Here is a 21443-nt window from a genome sequence, read left to right on the forward strand (position 1 = left end):
CAACATACACAAGGCTGCGGGGCCAGACGGATTACCAGGACGTGTGCTCCGGGCATGTGCTGACCAACTGGCAGGTGTCTTCACTGACATTTTCAACATGTCCCTAAATGAGTCTGTAATACCAACATGTTTCAAGCAGACCACCATAGTCCCTACCCAAGAACACAAAGGCAACCTGCCTAAATGACTACAGACCCGTAGCACTCACGTCCGTTGCCATGAAGTGCGTTAAAAGGTTGGTAATGGCTCACATCAACACCATTACCGCAGAAACCCTAGACCCACTCAAATTTGCATACCGCCCAAACAGATTCACAGATGATGGAATCTCTATTGCACTCCACACTGCCCTTTCCCACCTGGACAAAAGGAACACTTATACACAATGCTATTCATTGACTACAGCTCAGCGTTCAACACCATAGTGCCCTCAAAGCTCATCACTAAGCTAAGGATCCTGGTACTAAACACCTCCCTCTGCAACTGGATCCTGGACTTCCTGACGGGCCACCCCCAGGTGGTGAGGTTAGGTAGCAACACATCTGCCACGCTGATCCTCAACACTGGAGCTCCCCAGGGGTGCGTGCTCAGTCCCCTACTGTACTCCCTGTTCACCCACGACTGCATGGCCAGGCACGACTCCAACACCATCATTAAGTTTGCAGATGACACAACAGTGGTAGGCCTGATCAAAGACGAGACAGCCTATAGGGAGGAGGTCAGAGACCTGGCCGGGTGGTGCCAGAATAACAACCTGTCCCTCAACGTAACCAAGACAAAGGAGATGTTTGTGGACTACAGGAAAAGGAGGACCGAGCACGCCCCCATTCTCATCGACGGGGCTGTAGTGGAGCAGGTTGAGAGCTTCAAGTTCCTTGGTGTCCACATCAACAACAAACTAGAATGGTCCAAACACACCAAGACAGTTGTGAAGAGGGCACGACAAAGCCTATTACCCCTCAGGAAACTACAAATATTTGGCATGGGTCCTGAGATCCTCAAAAGGTTCTACACCTGCAACATCGAGAGCATCCTGACCGGTTGTATCACTGCCTGGTACGGCAATTGCTCGGCCTCTGACCGCAAGGCACTACAGGTGGTAGTGCGTACGGCCCAGTACATCACTGGGGCTAAGCTGCCTGCCATCCAGGACCCCAGCCACCCCAGTCATAGACTGTTCTCTCTACTACCGCATGGCAAGCGGTACCGGAGTGCCAAGTCTAGGACAAAAAGGCTTCTCAACAGTTTTTACCCCCAAGCCATAAGACTCCTGAACAGGTAATCAAATGGCTACCCGGACTATTTGCATTGTGTGCCCCCCCCAACCCCTCTTTTTACGCTGCTGCTACCCTCTGTTTATCATATATGCATAGTCACTTTAACTATACATTCATGTACGTACTACCTCAATTGGGCCGACCAACCAGTGCTCCCACACATTGGCTAACCGGGCTATCTGCATTGTGTCCCGCCACCCACCACCCGCCAACCCTCTTTTACACTACTGCTACTTTCTGTTCATCATATATGCATAGTCACTCTAATCATATCTACATGTACATACTACCTCAAATCAGCCTGACTAACCGGTGTCTGTATGTAGCCTTGCTACTTTTATAGCATCGCTACTGTATATAACCTGTCTTTTTACTGTTGTTTTATTTCTTTACTTACCTATTGTTCACCTAATACCTTTTTTGCACTATTGGTTAGAGCCTGTAAATAAGCATTTCACTGTTATATTCGGTGCACGTGACAAATAAACTTTGATTTGATTTTAATTTGTATGTAAACTTCTGACCCACTGGGAATGTGATGAAAGAAATAAAAGCTGAAATAAATCACTCTCTCCTATTATTCTGACATTTCACATTCTTAAAATAAAGTGGTGATCCTAACTGACCTAAGACAGGGAATTTTTACTAGGATTAAATGTAAGGAATTGTGAAAAACTGAGTTTAAATGTATTTGGCTAAGGTGTATGTAAACGTCCGACTTCAACTGTAAGTCAGTTTTTACCATCCCCTCTTTGGTCTCTATGAGAGTTCAACGTGTTGTATCTGAAAGTGGTTACATGCCAAATGGTGCTAACCGGAGAAATGTAATTGCTATTCCTAATATGTTTTATTTTCCTAATAGGTATAATCCGATCTTTGAGTCTCCTGTTGTTCTGAAATCGCAAAGTAATCTGACTTGTATTGAAACTCCATATGATTTTAAACGCAGAAAAGGTTTGACCTTTTTACATCTTAATATTGGTTGTTTATTATCTAAAATGAATCATGTCAAGATATGGGCCTCTCAGGCAGACCCTGATTATTTTATTGTATCTGAGACCTGGTTAACTGATAAAACCTTGGACTCTGAGGTTTCTATGGTTGGTTACAATGTGTTTAGGGCTGAAAGGAAAGGCAAAAGGTGGTGGTGTTGCTATTTACACAAGGAATATTATTTCTGTCTCCCTTAAAGGCTACGTCCAGTCCTAAACAAATTGAATTGTGTGCTTAAGGCTTCAGTTGGGTTCAAACTCAAAAATAACAGTTATAGGAATCTATCGTCCACCATCCGCCAATAAGTGTATACTAAACAAACTCACTGATTTAATTGCCATTTTTATTAACCCAGAGGTGTTGATCGCCGGAGATTTTAATCTTGCATGGGGAACGCAGGATGCTGACTGTTAAAATGATTTTTGTACTCATTTAATTTGACCCTGCTGATTACAAAGCCCACTCGTCCAAACTTAAAGAACTCTACGAAATCGACTTTGATTGACCTCATATTTAAAAATACTCCAGAGAAATATGCTTGGAGTGGGCTATTTGCTTTAGATATTAGTGCCCACTGTCCCATTGTATGTGTCAGGGATATACGGATGCCTCCATCTAAACCTTGTCTTATCAAGAAGAGGAATTTAAAACATTTCAATGAACAGGCCTTTTTTTGTGACCTTTATTTTGGTGACTTTGATTGTATTGCATCTATACCTGACCCAGAGTTGGCTCTGAACCACTTCACAAATGTTTTTAATTGTATTGTAGATAAACATGCTCCCTTTAAAAAACTGATAATTAAAAAAAGGTCTTGCCGTTGGTTCAGTCCAGAGCTATCTGAAGTCATACAAAACAGAGATGCTGCCTGGGCCAAAGCTAGATTCACAGACGATTGAGAATTGTGTGTGTAAAACTAGTTCAAAAAGCAAAATCAGATTATTATGTTAAAACACTATCTGAATGTACAGGGAACCCAGCTAAATTCTGGAAAGCTGTTAAATCACTGAAGGGTTGTGTCTCCTCTTCTCTCCCCCAATAAATTAATTTAGATTCTGGCCCAATCACTGACACAATTGATATCATTAATGCATTTAATCAGCATTTTATCTCTGCAGGCTTTATATTTGAATGCATTTCAAAGCTAGCTCTTGAAAAGAGTAGTTTGGATGTAGATGGTGAAAATGCTGGTCGGGAGTTTTCTTTTCAGAAAATTCACTGATAAAGAAGTCCTGTATGCTTTGTTAACAGACAAAAAAACATGTACAGGGGCTGATCATTTGGAGCCTGGTCTGCTTAAGTGTGTAGCACCCCTTATTGCTGGCTCGATAGCCCACATTTTTAATCAGGAAGTATTCCAACAGCATGGAAATCCACATATGTGCTGCCACTCCATAAGGGAGTCTTGATCAGGCCATCTTGATAGATGGGGTTAAATCTGAATTTCTTGAGATTGAAAAAGGTGTTCCTCAGGGTTCGATTTTGGGTCCATTATTGTTTACTTCGTATATTAATGACATGGGAAACACTGTTAATACTTGTAACATTCATCTCTATGCAGTTTTGTATTCCTGTGCCACCTCAGTGCAGCAGGCCATTCGTGAACTTCAGCATGACTTTGATTTAATTCAGAAATCACTTACAGATCTTAAATTAGTGTTAAATACAAGTAAAACCAAGCTCATGATGTTCTCTAGGTCCCAAAATGTTGACCCTGAGGACCTGCATATCTGCGCTATAAATGGAGCCCAAATTGAGCTTCTTTCTCAGTATAAGTACCTGGGTGTCTGGATTGATGACTAGTTGTCCTTCGTAACACATATGAAAAATCTGACTAAGAAGCTAAGATCCAAGATAGTTTTTGTTATATCGAAATAAAATCATGCCTTAGTATTAAAAATAGGAGAAAGATTGTTTGAACAAAGCTTCTCCCTCTATTGGATTTTGGTGATATTATTTACAAGAATGCGGCAACCTGTTTTAAAACCCTTGCACGCAGTCTACCATTCAGCAATACATTTTATCACCGGGGACAATTTTAGGACTCATCATTGTAGTCTGTATAAAATGTAGGATGGATCTCTCTGTCTGGAAGAAGAAAGCTGCATTGTCTTTTATTTATTTATAAAGCAATCTGACAGAAACTCCCTCTATATGTAACATCATTCATTAAGATAAAAATCACAAGTTACCAAACCCGTTCACAGGAATGGATAACACTAGAGATCCCTCTAGTCTCCACAGATTTGGGAAAATCTGCGTTTTGTTTTTATGCCCCTAATTTGTGGAACAAAGTTCACTGCAGTTAGATGTGCTGGTGCTTCTCAGGCAGTTTAAATGATTGAGGACCTCTATGTAGTTGACTGTGATTGCTTTTATTAAAACGTCTATTTATTATTTTAATTTTTTGTTGTTGTTTTGTTTTGATATTCTGTTTTTCTTGTAATGTGTACAGGGCTCTTGTAAAAATAGATTTTAGTCTCAATGTGACTCCCTGTTTAAATAAAAGTTAAATAAAAAATAAGACTAGGCAGTGAATACCAACCAAAGCGCATCCCAATTAGCATTAACCTGTCATAATGCAACAAAATACTACACGCCAAAGTGTCTATGAACCAAACTTATATCCCGGACGAGGCCCCACTTGTTACGAAATGGCTTAGCCCATAACAAAGATGGTGACAACGCAGAGATAAAGAAATAACAATAATATATAATTAACCAATATACAAGTAACAATAATGTGTGTCGTCAGTAGCGTACGTGAGTGGATGCGTGCATAGATGGTGATAATGAGGGGTGTTGAGTGGTGCCAAAAACAAACAAACAAACAAAGAAGCCCCAAAATGCCACAACAACAAAAAACAACAGTGTGTCTGCGTGGAGTCTCCTTGATGTATGGGGGAAAGGTGTTTTTATCCCCGGGACACACCCGATTGCTGATGACCCTAACAGCTCCGCCCACCGACGTCTTATTAAAGAAAACAAGAAAGGAATTCGTCACAGTGGGAGGGTCGTCACAGGTATGACGCTACAAGCTTGGCACACCTGTATTTGTGGAGTTTTTTGCATTCTTCTCTGAAGATCCTCTCAAGCTCTGTCAGGTTGGATGGGCAGTGTTGCTGCACAGCTATTTTCAGGTCACTCCAGAGATGTTCGATCGGGTTCAAGTCTGTGCTCTGGCTGGGCCACTCAAGGACATTCAGAGATTTCTCCCGAAGCCACTCCTGCGTTGTCTTGGCTGTGTGCTTAGGGTCGTTGTCCTGTTGGAAGGTGAACCTTCGCCCCAGTCTGAGGTCCTGAGTGATCTGGAGGAGGATTTCATCAAGGATCTCTCTGTACTTTGCTTCGTTCATCTTTCCCTCAAACCTGACTAGTCTCCCAGTCCCTGCCGCTTAAAAACATCCCCACAGCATGATGCTGCCACCACCATGCTTCACCGTAGGCATGGTGCCATGTTTCCTCCAGACGTGATGCTTGGCATTCAGACCAAAGAGTTTAATCTTGGTTTCATCAGACCAGAGAATCTTGTTTCTCATGGTTTGAAAGTCCTTTAGAGGTGCCTTTTTGCAAACTCCAAGCAGGCTGTCACATGCCTTTTACTGAGGAGTGCTTCTGTCTGGCCACTCTACCATAAAGGCCTGATTGGTGGAGTGCTGCAGAGATGGTTGTCCTTCTGGAAGACTCTCCCATCTCCACAGAGGAATTCTGGAGCTCTGTCAGCGTGACCATTAGGTTCTTGGTCACCTCCCTGACCAAGACCCTTCTCCCCCAATTGCTCAGTTTGGCCAGGCGGCCAGCTCTAGGAAGAGCCTTGGTGGTTCCAAACTTCTTCCATTTAAGAGTGATGGCGGCAACTGTGTTCTTGGGCACCTTCAATGTTTCAGACATTTTTTGGTACCTTTCCCCAGATCTGTGCCTCGACACAATCCTGTCTCGGAGCTCTATGGACAATTCATTCAACCACATGGCTTGGTTTTTGCTCTGACATGCACTGTCAACTGTTGGACCTAATATAGACAGGTGTGTGCCTTTCCAAATCTAGTTGTAGAAACATCTCAAGGATGATCAAGGGAAACAGGATCCAACAGAGCTCAATTTCTAGTCTCAAGGCAAATGGTCTGTATACTTATGTAAATAAGGTATTTCTGGGGGTTTTTTGCACAATTTTTTATTTTTTTCCCTTCGTCATTATGGGGTACATATTGTGTGTAGATTGATGAGGGGAAAAAAAAACTTAAATACATTTTAGAATAAGGCTGCAACATAACACAATGTGGAAAAAGGGGATGGGGTCTTAATACTTTCCGAATGCACTGTACACTGTGCTGGAGCTGACCACTACAGAGTGCTATATCTAATTCAGTACTCAAGCATTTGTAGTTCACATTATGGCCAAGCATAGAGTAATTACTGTAGATAACAATTCCATTTCCTCTGGTTATATCAAAATCAAATCAAATGTATTTGACACATGCTTCGTAAACAACAGGTCTAGCCTAACAGTGAAATGCTTACTTACAGACCCTTCCCAACAATGCAGAGAAAGAAAAGAGAAATAATAGAAAAATAACACAAGGAATAAATACACAATGGAGTAACAATATCTTGGCTTTATACAGGGCCTACCAGTACGGAGTCGATTTGCAGGGGTACGAGGTAGATACAGTATGTACATATAGCTAGGTATAAAGTGAATAGGCAACAAGATAGATAATAAACAGTAGCAGCAGCGTATGTGATGAATCAAACAGGTTAGTGCAAAAAGGGGTCAATGCAGATAATTAATTAGTTAACCAATACCTACCCAGACTAACTATTTGGCAGTCTTATGGCTTAGGGGTAGAAGCTGTTCAGAGTCCTGTTGGTTCCAGACTTAGTGCATCGGTACCGATTGCCGTACGGTAGAGAACAGTCTATGACTTCGGTGGCTGGACGATTTTACCATTTTTAGGGCCTTCCTCTGACACCGCCTGGTATATTGGTCCTGGATGGTAGGGAGCTTGGCCCCAGTGATGTACTGGGCCATATGCATTACCCTCTGTAGCGCCTTGCGGTTGGATGCCAAGCAGTTGACATACCAAGCATTAATGCAGCCAGTCAAGATGCTCTCAATGGTGCAGCTGTAGAACCTTGAGAATCTGAGGGCCCATGACAAATCCTTTCAGCCTCCTGAAGTGGAATAGGAGTTATTGTGCCTTCGTCAGGACTGTGTTGGTGTGTTTGGACCATGATAATTCCTTAGTGATGTGGACACTGAGGAAATTGACGCTCCACTACAGCCCCGTCGATGTGGATGGGGGCGTGCCCAGTAGTCCACGATCAGCTCCTTTGTCTTGCTGACATTGAGGGAGAGGTTGTTGTCCTGGAACCACACTGCCAGGCCACTGACCTCCTCTCTATAGGCTGTCTCATTGTCGTCATGATCAGGCCAACCACCGTCGTCTTGTCAGAAAACTTAATGCTGGTGTTGGAGTCTGTCGAGGAATATTGCCTCAAAAATATAACACTCTTGCAAGCACTTGTGAATTCAATATAGGCTTTAATACAAAATAGCAAAGCCGAGCTGGTCCGCGGAACAACCAACCTCCCTGAGCACTGGCTTTGCTTTTATACACATAGAGCATATGGGTACATCCCATATGTAAATGCAGTTACTCCCCTTAGTCCTTCTGCCACCATTATCTTTCAGTCTGAGTCCTTTGCTTGTTTACGCCCAGTAACGCCCATCTCTGCTTCTGGTTAGATTATAATGGTGGCAGGACCCCTTATGTCATACAAAAAATAATACATTTATTGTATTCTTATATTTCACCTGTTGGTCATTTTACCACCATCCTCCTTCCTGTGTCCTTCTGACATTAGTATGTCTGACTGTCATAAATGTACTTATGGCCCTGACTTAATGCATCCATTAGTTGTGTCCAGCTGCCATATGTCCAGATGCAACCAATGTAACCATTGTTCTTGTGTTTCCTTAACATAGCAGTTGTACCTAGTTACATTACATTAACATAGCAGTTGCACCTAGCTACATTACATTAACTCCCACAAGTTGTGCGTGGCCACGCAGTTGTGGGTGAACAGGGAGTACATGAGGTAAGTAAGCACGCAACCCTGAGAGGCCCCCGTGATGACGGTCAGTGTGGCGCATGTGTTGTTGCCTATCCTCACCACTTGGGGGCGGCCTGTCAGGAAGTGCAGGATCCAGTTGCAGAGGGAGGTGTTCGGTCCCGAGCTTAGTGATGAGCTTGGAGGGCACTATGGTGTTGAACGTTGAGCTATAGTCAATGAACAGCATTCTCACGTAGGTGTTCCTCTTGTCCAGGTGGGAGAGGGCAGTGTGGAGTGTATTAGAGATTGCGTCATCTGTGGATCTGTTGGGGTGGTATTTGAATTGGAGTAGGCCCAGGGTATGTGGGATGATGGTGTTGATGTGAGCCATGGCCAGCCTTTCAAAGCATTTAATGGCTAAAGATGTGAGTGCTACGGGCGATAGTTATTTAGACAGGTTACCTTGTTGGGCACTACTTGCTTCTTTCTTCAATAAGTAACATTGCACGCGTCAATGACGTCAGACAGTGGAATGAAAGTGCTTTGAAATGTGCATGACTCATGTATGTTTAGACCTTAGATGGCTTAAATGTTCTGCACGGTCACTCTGACAACTGCAGTGGCCGTATAACATTTACAGTGATACGGCCTCTGCAGAACTCAGGGCATTCATACTTCTTGCGCTTCGTGCAGCAGAGCTGTTGTGAAGGAAGTTGTCAAGGAAGTGAGTTTGTGTTTATACAGGACCTTCCGCCCCCACCTACTGTCAACCAATCGTGTCAATCCAGAGCTACAGTATATGGAGCCCTCAGCATTGTTAGAACACTTGGGAGGTGCACGGTGATGCGGTACGGAGCTCAATTTGACCTCCGCAACCCTCTGGAGGCTCCGCAATTGCGTCACACCCTCCGTTTGGAGCCTCTGTATCGCATTTTCGGAACAAGCAAAAATAGGCTTTTAGCTTAAATGTCTCCTGCAACAGCTTGCTATTACTATGATCTAAGTTGTTAGAAATGTGTATGTCCCATGTAGAGACCTTAGAACGATTAGGTTACATGTCTCTGGTATGTTTTTTTTATACAATACGTGCAACATTTCAGTCATGTGTAAATGTCATCCACCCATTTCAGTCATATTACACGACTCTTCTATGAATCTTATATGTGTATTTGTTGCCATATGTATTACTTACAAGTTCCAGGTAGAACATAAGAATCTTGTTAAATTCTTCTATATCTTTTCAATAAGGGATAATATTTCACCTTAAGAAGAAGCAACAGCTAGCTGACTCAGCCTTGGGATTCATTAGCAGAGGCCATTTTGTGGTTGTTACTTCTCTGTGACACTAGTTCTAAGGGCAATTATTTGAGCCCAACGTGGAGACAATTAGCCAGTGTAGCAAGTTGGGTCACCAGCCGTGTAATGCATCACTGGGATTGGTCATTAGACAGAAAGATATGGAGGGAGGCTGGGGTGGCTGAGGTGCCCTGGGGACCTTCTGGGGCAATGGACCATGCTGTGGGAGCTTTAGCATGTGTGGTGAATTATGTTCCGAGACACATACTCTAAAGTTGCTCTTAACTTCAACTTGCTCTTTGTGTGATGTTCCCATCTGATAGAGCTGCCTATGGTCATGAGCAATCCATATACAATTAAGGTTTTATGATATTGCATAGTCAAAGATGGTGAAAATGTGTGTTTACGAGGACCATCTGAAGGATAGGCTACCCATTGCTATGGCAGTCAGCAGAAAATCATACAACACAATTATTAACTCTCTGCCAAAGAATACTGCCAACCAGTTACAGTATAAAGGACAAAAAAAGAGTGAAATCTTCCTCAGCCCCAGAGCCTACTGTCTGCTGGAGAAATATGTGTTGCTGGAGCCTAAAGGTGTCTGTGCTGCTGATAAAAATAAACAATGCGTCTATATAGGATCCAGCCTATTCTTCAACACAGAAACAACTCCACAGGGGAAGTGGTTTTCACTTCTGACAAGAGTGGGGACGAGCTATGGTTAGGGAGCCAGGTAGTTTCAATGAACAATTCAGACAGAAGGACTCAACTCAGCTTTATAGTTAATTGCTGCAGAGCCACGATAGTCAGCCCATTATTTATTCAAACCCACTCACCACTTACGCTGCTGCTATATTGATTAACATTACCATTAATATGTATCCTTTTTACCCATTTACATATACAGTACCCCCTGCACATTGTAATTATGGTACTGGCACTTTTTTACTTTTTCTTTTCGTACTTCGTGTGTTTTCTTACTTTATATTATTTCCTCTCACCTTGATACTGAATATTGAGAACTGCATTGTTGGGAAAGAGCTTGTAAATAAGCATTTCACTGTACTGTTTTACACCTGCTGTATCCTTTGCAAAGAAACGTTGAAACTATAAACTGGCTGTGTACTCCAGAAGTGTTAATAGATCGTTTTGTATAGAGGTGTTTATAGAGGTCTTTCATAAATGATCAGTCATTGAAAAACAGAATATCCTGCAATTAAAAATCTGAATACTCTGAATGAAAATATCAGATGTTGAGAACTTATATATTGTACTGCCCCCTGTAGCTCAGTTGGTAGAGCATGGTGTTTGCAACACCAGGGTTGTGGGTTTGATTCCCACGGGGGGCCAGCACAGAGAAAAAAAATAAAAATGTATGCATTCACTACTGTAAGTCGCTCTGGATAAGAGCGTCTGCTAAATGACGTAAATGTAGTGCTCTACCCATTTGGCTTTGGTCAAAAGTAGTGTACAATATAGGGAATAGGATGCCATTTAGGATGCAGTCCAAGTCTTTCATGAAGACCAGTTGGATTTGACTGACCTGACAGGGCATCATAGAAGTCATCCTCTGGGAGTGTGTATAGTGTGGCTTTACAGAGGGACTGCTGGTCTACTTCCTGGTGCTCTGTAGCTAACGTCTGGAGAGCCTCTGACAGTAGCTAGTTCTTATCTACTTCCTGATTCCAACTTCACACACACAGGTTGGCACTTCAGACGAGACATGGCCCAGCATGCCATTACAAACACTATCCCACAGAACATTAATTTGACATTTCTTTTAATACATCTATAATAGATCTGATAAACAGTGATAGATGTGTTTGTGTGGTATTGATCACTCCCTCTGTAGAGTTTTGTAGCTGAAGCTGCTCTAGACAGGTAGGCAGGTCATTGTTCTAAACCCCGTCCTACAGATCCAGTTTCCTCCACTCGGAACCAAACACCCCCATCTCAGAGAGCAATGTGGCCCAGGATCAAGTGTCTTTCCTGGGCAACTTGAGCTCGGTTGCTGGCCATTCCCCCCTGTCTGATGCTGCTGTTATGGATCCTCCACTAACCAGGAGGACAGTAGTAAAAGGCACTATGACAAAACAACACTTACCAAGCAACAGCCTAAGTCAGAACCCGGGCTTTGACCACTCAAGAGACCGCTGGAAAGAAAGTCAACCTACTTCGAGTTACATTAATACAGTTTCTCCTTTGATGCGTTTCCAGAGAAAACAAGTACTATGGTAAATAAATAAATACTTTGTCTAAAATACTATCCCTAATGATCTACCGAGGGGAGAAGTTGATTGAATACCTTGAGTAAAGAAAGCACAGTAACTGAAGACAAAAACAAAGTGAGCCAAGTCTCCACAGAGTGAAAAGATGCCAAAGTCACCTTGGGAAAGGATGACAGGCAAACAGCCTCAGCTGATAGTCTCCATCAGAAACTGGAGCCTGTAAATCAGCCTGTAAATCTGAGATAGCGAGAGCAGCCACCATCTTCAATTAAAGTTATGAGAAAAAAAGAGAAACTTCAATTATCCTGCCTGAAAGACTGTTTCACATTACACTGCGCACGTAGCCTACACACAATCACCCTCCCCGAGGGGCAGTTTCTAATAATAGGTGATGTTTCCTTTATTACAACCTATTGTGGCTGTCTGACATTCACCTTGGTGCGTTACTGTATGACTTATTGTGGTACAATGCACACATTGTTGAGCGTGTTGTCGTCACAGTCAAAAGGGCATGTGGACAAGCAATACCACAACCTCAGCAAAACACTAATGTAAAACTCATACTGTAATCAGTGGTGTTTAATAACCACTAGGTCATAGCTACCTGAGAGGTAGGGGGACAGACAGTGAGAGGGTACTTGTTATCTATTCTATATGATGACGTAAAGGATTAGTGAATATTATATATCATGGCTCTTTAACATAGCAAGGAGGAAAAATAACCACTTTAAACCCAAAGGCCAGATAGCAATTCCAAAAGAGAGAATACTTCAATACAGAGCACGATAAACAAAAACCCTTCAATACCAGAAGAGACACTGGAGAGTGCAGTGACTATGATAGAATGTTGAAGTCCTCAGATTGTTTCTTAAAATGTCAGGACACTTACATAGGTAGATGGTACACTGAAAACTCAAAGCAGTTGCCTTGTAAGTTCACAATAGTAGGCGCTGATTCATACAAAAACATTCTCCATCCCTTCTAACCCAGAAGATAGGTCAGACAATTATCATAATATACACGCCATCTGTTCTCTATGGCCCTAACTGGAGTCTAGCCCAATGATAATTACCCCAGCCTGCTCCAGTTCTGCGGCTGAGGTCAGAGAGATGAGGTAGACTCCTGTGAATCAATATGCTAATACAGGTTGTGCTGGGCTGCTTCAAAAAGAGCTCCATTTGTGATCAGTACACGATCAGATTGGCAGGTGGGATGCTAAAAGGTGAATTTATCACAACAGATAGGATGGATGGAAAGTAATGATCCTTTGATGGAACACATCAAACAGGTAAAAGGCCAGGTAAACATGTTTTATATACAATACCTGAAACCACATCAAAATTGAATCCTGAATCTAATACAACAGGATTCATTTTTGTCAACCCCATTCCTTGTGTCAGACTTACAAAAAGTCTAGTTTGAATGTAGAATGGCTGAGTCCTGATTTTTCACCCTTCTCCCAAATGGGAGTGGGCAAGTCCACACTTTGGGGGTGGAGAATTGGGACTCACTTTCTGAAGGATGGAACATCAATTTCTTTTAAGAAATGCGGGTGAATGATATCCATACTATAAATAGATGCCTTTGACATTCTTCTGAATAGATGCCTTTGATTCTGCTGTCTGGCACCGTAGTGTCAGAAACAGTCCATTTAGTCTTCTCTCTTTCCCCCCCATACAAGTTACAGTGCAGTAGGCCTGTCAACACATTCACATCAGCTAAAAAGACATCCTCTAGAGATCTCAATGGAGGTTAGGGAGAGTTGGTACTGTTGCGAGAAGGAGAACATAACCAGATGCTGTCTTAAATAGGTCAGGGTTAGTTCCAGTCTGTATGCTCTGGAAGGGGATTTGCTTAGATATAGCATAAATATTGGAAAATATCAGACACGAGGACATTTCAATTAGGAATGAGCCTCTCTATTGACCAAGGCCAGTTGTTTAATGCTGAAATATGCTTTTTTCCCCACATCTACCCCTCTCCATTTTCAACTTAGATCAAGGAATAAACAGTAGAACATTCTAGATTTAAATCTAGGACATAAATGAGAAACTGCCATTTTGATTAGCATAACATATGCTGCCTTTTATATCCACCAGATGGAACGTCCTTACAAATAGTATATTCATTCTCACTCTGCCTGTGAAATAAAACAAGCACTTGTAAACACTAAACTCAACTCAGAACAAGGTAGTCTTGCTCATCTATGTAGCTACAGAAACTAATTGAGCTCACGTTGCAGCAGGAGCCCGAGCCAAGGCTCACAAGACCATCTGAAGTGGTAGCTTGGCTCTGGAGAACCATCTGGGAATACTTTGTTGTGTAACGTGCCCCAGTGCTTGCGTCCTCTCCTCCCCTCCTCTCCCTATCCCATCCCTCCAGCCTCTCGCCTCAGCACACAGAGCGCTATTTTAAGCTCTGCTGAGGCTCTGTGGCTGTGCTGTACTCTGTTTCGAAAGCCTCGGAGAATCACAGCTCCCAGCCTCGCTGCCCGGGACCCTGAACCTGCAAGCTTTAACTTTGTTTTCACGCTAGAGAGGAGAGAGATTCTGGGGCAAACGGGTCCTATTGAATACTAGATACACTACTGTACAGTGTTGACATCAATGATACATCTAAATGGGGTTAGGGATTCTTTTGCACTAAACAGTTTCATCTCTTCACTACCCTCCCAATTGTGCATTTAACTAAACATATTTACATAATGGAGTAGAATTAACTAAACATGGAAACAACAAAAGGTCCTGGGGCCTGTTTAGTAGAGTGCAATGTTACTGAACATTCTAATCAAGTCATCTCTATTCATTATACAGTTGAAGTCAGAAGTTTACATACACCTTAGCCAAATACATTTAAACTCAGTTTCCCCACAATTCCTGACATTTAATCCTAGTGAAAATTCCCTGTTTTAGGTCAGTTAGCATCACCACTTTATTTTTAGAATGTGAAATGTCAGAATAATATCAGAGAGAATAATTTATATCAGCTTTTATTTCTTTCATCACATTCCCAGTGGGTCAGAAGTTTACATACACTCAATTAGTATTTGGTAGCATTGCCTTCAAAACTGTTGTTGGGTGAATTTTGGCCCATTCCTCCTGACAGAGCTGATGTAACTGAGTCAGGTTTGTAGGCCTCCATGCTCGCACACACTATTTCAGTTCTGCCCACAAATTTTCTATGGGATTGAGGTCAGGGCTTTGTGATGGCCACTCCAATACCTTCACTTTGTTGTTCTTAAGCCATTTTGCCACAACTTTGGAAGTATGCTTGGGTCATTTGAAAGACCCATTTGTGACCATGCTTTAACTTCCTGACTGATGTCTTGAGATGTTGCTTCAATATATCCACATCATTTTCCTCCCTCATAATGCCATCTTTTTTGTGAAGTGCACCAGTCCCTCCTGCAACAAAGCACCCCCACAACATGACACTGCCACCCCCGTGCTTCACGGTTGGGATGGTGTTCGTCGGCTTGCAAGCATCCCCCTTTTTCCTCCAAACATAACAATGATCATTATGGCCAAACAGTTCTATTGTTGTTTCATCAGACCAGAGGACATTTCTCCAAAAAGTACAATCTTTGTCCCCATGTGCAGTTGCAAACCGTAGTCTGGCTTATTTATGGCGGTTTTGGAGTAGTGGCTTCTTCCTTGCTGAGTGGCCTTTCAGGTTATGTCGATATAGGACTCGTTTTACTGTGGATAAAGATACTTTTGTACGTTTCCTCCAGCATCTTCACAAGGTCCTTTGCTGTTGTTCTGGGATTGATTTGCACTTTTTGCACCAAAGTACATTCATCTCTAGGTGACAGAACGCATCTCCTTCCTGAGCGGTATGGCGGTTGCGTGGTCCCATGGTGTTTATACTTGCGTACTATTGTTTGTACAGATGAACGTGGTACCTTCAGGCATTTGGAAATTGCTCCCAAGGATGAACCAGAGTTGTGGAGGTCTACAATTATTTTTTCTGAGGTCTTGGCTGATTTCTTTTGATTTTCCCATAATGTCAAGCAAAGAGGCACTTAATTTGAAGGTAGGCCTTGAAATACATCCACAGGTACACCGCCAACTGACTCAAATAATGTCAATTAGCCTATCAGAAGCTTCTAAAGCCATGACACCATTTTCTGGAATTTTCCAAGCTGTTTAAAGGCACAGTCAACTTCGTGAATGTAAACTTCTGACCCACTGGAATTGTGATAGTGAATTATAAGTCAAATAATCTGTCTGTAAACAATTGTTGGAAAAATTACTTGTGTCATGCACAAAGTAGATGTCCTAACGAACTTGCCAAAACTATTCTTTGTTAACAAGAAATTTGTGGAGTGGTTGAAAAATGACTTAATGACTCCAACCTAAGTGTATGTAAACTTCCGACTTCAACCGTACTTTCAACATATCTGAACATTTGACCTCCGAATACAGCCTGGTTCTACATGCTGTGATCACAGCGACAGGAATGAAATTCAGACTGTAAAAGAAACAGGACATGAAGTGTTTAGGTTCATCTTCAGGTCCCGTGCAGTGAGCTGGCCCGCTGAGAGAGGTCAGTGCGGAGAACAGGGCGCAGACCTGGGCTCAGGTCACCATCTCCCCTGGTGAGAGATGAAAGACAGGGTGACTCATTGAGGAGATGAGGGGTTATGGCTGCCTGGCATCTGTCGGTGATGATGTTCCCTGAGGGGTTGGAGGCGGGTGTCATGCTGTATGTGAATGACTTTAGAAGTCTCACACAAAACTGTTGATACTGGTGACAAAAACCAAGTGACAGCAGTTGTTCTTGTTTCTACAGATTAAAAAAATATATAACATGGAGACAGTGTTTTTGTTGTGACTTGGGTGTGAGGCAGATATCGGTAAGTGTCAAAGATGTTGCTGAGACAGTTGCACAGAAGTTTGTATGTGTACACGCACATCAGACTCCACTTTAAAGGAGTTTCTGCACCGCTTTCAAACAATACAGTCACTACGGTGATGCCAAGTCTATATTGGAAAACAAAGCAGGAAATACAAAGACAAATGAGACATCCACAATTCAAAGGACAATCACACGCTCTCTCCCCCTGCCTGAGAGAAATAATTTTGACTCCAAATCTGGATATAATGAATGATCTGGGTCAGGGAATATTCACCCACTGGAGGGGGGACTGTAACTGCAGATAAACCCCCAAATGACTCACATCTTCATCTCACACATCTGTGAGAACTAAAAGCTGTCCATAACACAACAGTCACAAAAAACCCAACAACATGCGGCTCAATGTTAACTTCGGATCTTGATCATAATGTTTCCTTTGTCAGGAAAATCTTCTGGTCATACCAGTTCAACATGACAAGGGGTCAGGAGTTTTTCCTGATCAGTTACGCAGTCTGGAAAAACTCCCGGCTCCACCAGTATTAAATGACTGAGGCCCTGAGTTTCTTGGTCTGATACAGTCAGGAAACACTTAGGGCACTATTAATCACCCTCTGAGGGTCTCAGGTGGAATTGGGATATGCAAAAAACACATTTCCAATTCACACATGCATATAATACACACTTGTAGATGTGAAATAGGACAAATATAAGCACCAATCAAATTATTATATCATCAACAGGCAAAGAATGGCTGTTTCTACTGCTGCAGCTGTTGCCTAAACAGTAGTAGTGAGAGCTGTGCCGTGGTAAGAACAGAGGGATGGAGATGGATGGATTAGTGTTAATACGGTCCATCTCTCCCTCCTGGACACTCTGCTAGGTGTCTTAATCCCATTAGTCTGATCTCATGGAGTCGACACACATTGTGCTTGTTCAGACATCTCTGTGATCCGTTGTCCAAGCAACCAATCCCGTTTCGACTGTCTGGCCAGTGAGCCTTGTTTATGACACTCACTTTGCATCGCTTACTATGGATAGAATCTTCTAGAATGCTGCTAGATATTCTGAGCGCTATCAGACAGCACAGGTCCAGGACCAGCAAGCAGAAGGCAATGTATCCGACCACTGTGGGGTCATTTGAATGCAAGCTCAAAACGGTCATTTTTAAATCCGAAAAGGTGAGAAGGAAATACAAACTTTTTCCAGACATACACTACATGGCCAAACAGCTCATTCCAAAATCATGGGCATTAATATGGAGTTGGTCCCCCCTTTGCTACTATACCACCGCCTCCACTCTTCTGGGAAGGCTTTCCACTAGATGTTGGAACATTGCTGCGGGTACTTGCTTCCATTCAGCCACAAGAGCATTAGTGAGGTCGGGCATTGATGTTGGCCAATTAGACCTGTACGCAGCCAGATTTCCAATTCATCCCAAAGGTGTTCGAGGGGGTTGAGGTCAGGGCTCTGTGCAGGTCAGTCAAAGTCTTCCACACCGATCTTGACAAACCATTTCTGTATGGACCTCGCTTTGTGCATGGGGGCATTGACATGCTGAAACAGGAAAGGGCCTTCCCCAAACCTGGAACCACAGAATCATCTAGAATGTTATTGTATGCTGTAGTGATAAGATTTCCCTTCTCTGAAAGTAAGGGACTTAGCCCGAACCATAAAAAAACAGCCCGAGACCATTATTCCTCCTCCACCAAACTTTACAGTTGGCAATATGCATTGGGGCAGGTAGCATTCTCCTGGCATCCGCCAAACCCAGATTCGTCCGTCGGACTGCCAGATGCTGATGCGTGATTCATCACGCTAGAGAGCATGTTTCCACTGCTCCAGAGTCCAATGGCCGCAAGCTTTACACCACTCCAGCTGACACTTGGCATTGCCATGGTGATCTTAGGCTTGTGTGTGGCTGCTCTGCTATGGAAACCCATTTCATGAAGCTCTCCACGAATAGGTCTTGTGCTGATGTTGCTTCCAGAGGCAGTTTGGAACTCGGTAGGGAGTGTTGCAACCGAGGACAGACGCACTATGCGCTTCAGCACTTGGCGGTCCAATTCTGTGAGCTTGTATGGCCTACCACTTCGCGGCTGAGCCATTTTTGCTCCTAGACATTTCCACTTCACAATACCAGCACTTACAGTTGACCGGGGATGCTCTAGCAGGGCACAAATGTGAAAAATGGACTTGTTGGAAAGGTGGCATGTAGTGTATGTTTCTTACCATGAAGCTACTGAAATACTGGCTGATTATTGCAGTCATATCATCATTGACTTACTACATTCAAACCAGGACTTCAGCCTTGCTCTTTCTGTATTGCAGAGGGACTCTATTGTCATACAACCTTCCCTCCGGAAATGTCATAGCACCAGATGTTGAAGTCCAAGTTCACTAAACAGCAGCACAGTGAGCACAGCTTGTCCTTACTGTATGTAAAATGTATTGCTAAATCCTCTACTCTTTAAATTTTTCAGCTCTTCGTCAGGTACCTCTTATAATGCTCTAACATGACAGCGTACACGGCAATAAAACCCAATGTCATAAAATGCATATTACCAGATAAAAGTTGTAAATGCACTGAACCCTATGCAAAACCCTCTTCATGCACACTCAATGGCACACTTCACCATCAGAGCAATCAAGATGACTTGTTCTGAATGTAAAATGCCTGTTTTTAATCATCTACGTACATTGCAAAAGAGACCCTACCCTGGTCTCAATGGTGACTCCCTGTTTAAATAAAAGGTAAAATAAATACATTTAAGAAACACTCACCTGAACAACCTTCAAGTACTTAGCCTCAGAATGAAACAAGCACAGTTTATAAAGAGCAGCCTAATGCAAATAGACCCATAGTAGTTCAGAAGACAATGAAAAACAAAAGCAGGATGTTTTTCTGTACCTGAGTGGATAGAGGGTGCTGCTGTCACTTTTCCTTCTCCTGTCCTCGGAATGCTCTGCTGGGTGGTAGAAATGTGCCTGCCTCTGTGAACGGTGTGTGTGTGTGTGTGTGTGTGTGTGTGTGTGTGTGTGTGTGTGTGTGTGTGTGTGTGTGTGTGAGAAAGCATGCGTCTCTGCCTGAGTGTTAACATGCACGTGCAACAGTTCCGTCTCCAAATGCCTAGTGTTTCCCTTAAGCAAGAGCATGTGTGAGTGTGTGTGCTTGCACTGATCTGCAAGCAGAGTGCAGAGCTCAGCATAAAAGCGGATCTTGCTCGGCTGTGTCCTTGCTACAGGCTCGCTAGTGATTACCACTCTGTTCTACTGATGTCCCAAGGGCACGGCCGCTAGGACAGGTGCACACACACAAACAAACCCTCCCTTCTATACATACACAGCCATCAGCCCCTCCCAATTCACTACCCCTCCCTTGTCACACACAGCTACTGGCTAGTCACAGCAGGGGGAGGGGCTTGAGGCTTCTATAACCCATTCACCATGAATGCATGAGCCAATTAGAACACAGCCCACTTGTAAACAATTGTGTAAGCATCAATACGACTGAATGGGCCTGGGCTAGCTTAGCTTGTGTTCACACAAGCAGGGCTAACTGAAACCAACTGTCACTTTTCTGGAAAAGTGAATATTAAAAATAAGATAACAATGGAACTCTGATTGGCTAGCTCTGAAAAAGTTGGAATCTGTGTTGGTTTGAGTTCCGGTCTGGGTGTGTGAGTGTAGACTAGTGGTTTCAACCTGTGGTCCGCTGTGCAGGTGGTCTGCAAAATGTTTTAGTGTTTATTTATTTTAGATCAAGAGCTTTCGATAGTGATTTGGTGGTCTCCAGAACAGAAATATTTGGGAACCGCTGGTGTGGACTTCATCTGACCTGGAGGGAGTCTGTGGTCGCCAAGATCTATCTTCATCCCCCTCCTCATCTGTCTGCTCCTGGGTAGAGTGACAGCTGCTGTTGGCCACATGCTCCTCCGGGGCATCCAACCATCTCTGTACACATGTACACACAAGCACAAATAAAAACACTCCACAGAACTAGGCCTATGTGCTGTAAACTAAGAAGTACGTTGTCCCAAACCACATAATCTACACTAGGAGAACGTCACTTTTCTTATAGCCTCTGGATCCATCTTGGATGACACCTTAAAGTGATGGAGCCCAAAGATCAAAGCACTGGAGGCTGAAGAAGCACTAGTCCCATGCTTTAACCTGGAGAGGAACATGAATGACATACAATCTAAATGAGTGACAGACATAAAAACAATAGACATTAAAGATATGACAGTAGATTTTTCTAATGTCAACATAATGTGACAGATATGCATTGCACGAATGGAGTAGGGTAGGCCTGTACATAACCGTGAAAGGTTAACTAACTGTCTGTTGTGCTGTCCACATCTGAATGTGTGGTAGAGCATGGAGAACACAGTGCCCTGGTGCCTACCTACTCTGCAGTGAGCCTTCATCAGAGCCTTAGAGCCTTGCTTCCGGACACCAGCCACTGCATCAGCTCTGGAAACAAACACACAGACAGAAAGATATCCCTGCACTGCCTCAGGCTCTTCAGGGGAAAAGAGGAGCAGGTTGCTGTGTATCCAATAGGGAGGGAGGGAGAGGGGAGTAAGGGTGGAAGTAGCTTAAAGACTCACTGTCTTGGGTACCAGAATAGCGCTCCGTTTTGAATGTCCACCCAATAGGAATGCCATCCCAGAAAACTGGAACTCTGAGGGTCAAACGCAGCATCACTACATTACAATGTCAGTTTTCAGAAACA

At 43.2% G+C, this 21443-nt stretch overlaps 1 protein-coding gene across 1 annotated transcript in view; it reads right to left on the reverse strand.

Annotated features, from left to right (window-relative positions):
* Positions 1 to 19977, reverse strand: part of LOC106569180 (oxysterol-binding protein-related protein 1) — a 51681-nt gene extending 31704 nt beyond the window's left edge. The window contains exon 1 of the mRNA XM_045694154.2: positions 19617 to 19977. The gene's annotated coding sequence lies outside the window, so the exon portion shown is untranslated. The remainder of the gene's footprint in view (positions 1 to 19616) is intronic.
* Between the last annotated feature and the right edge of the window lie 1466 nt (positions 19978 to 21443).

This window comes from Salmo salar, chromosome 14 (genome assembly GCF_965601325.2).
Source record: "Salmo salar chromosome 14, fSalSal1, whole genome shotgun sequence".
Taxonomy (NCBI): domain Eukaryota; kingdom Metazoa; phylum Chordata; class Actinopteri; order Salmoniformes; family Salmonidae; genus Salmo; species Salmo salar.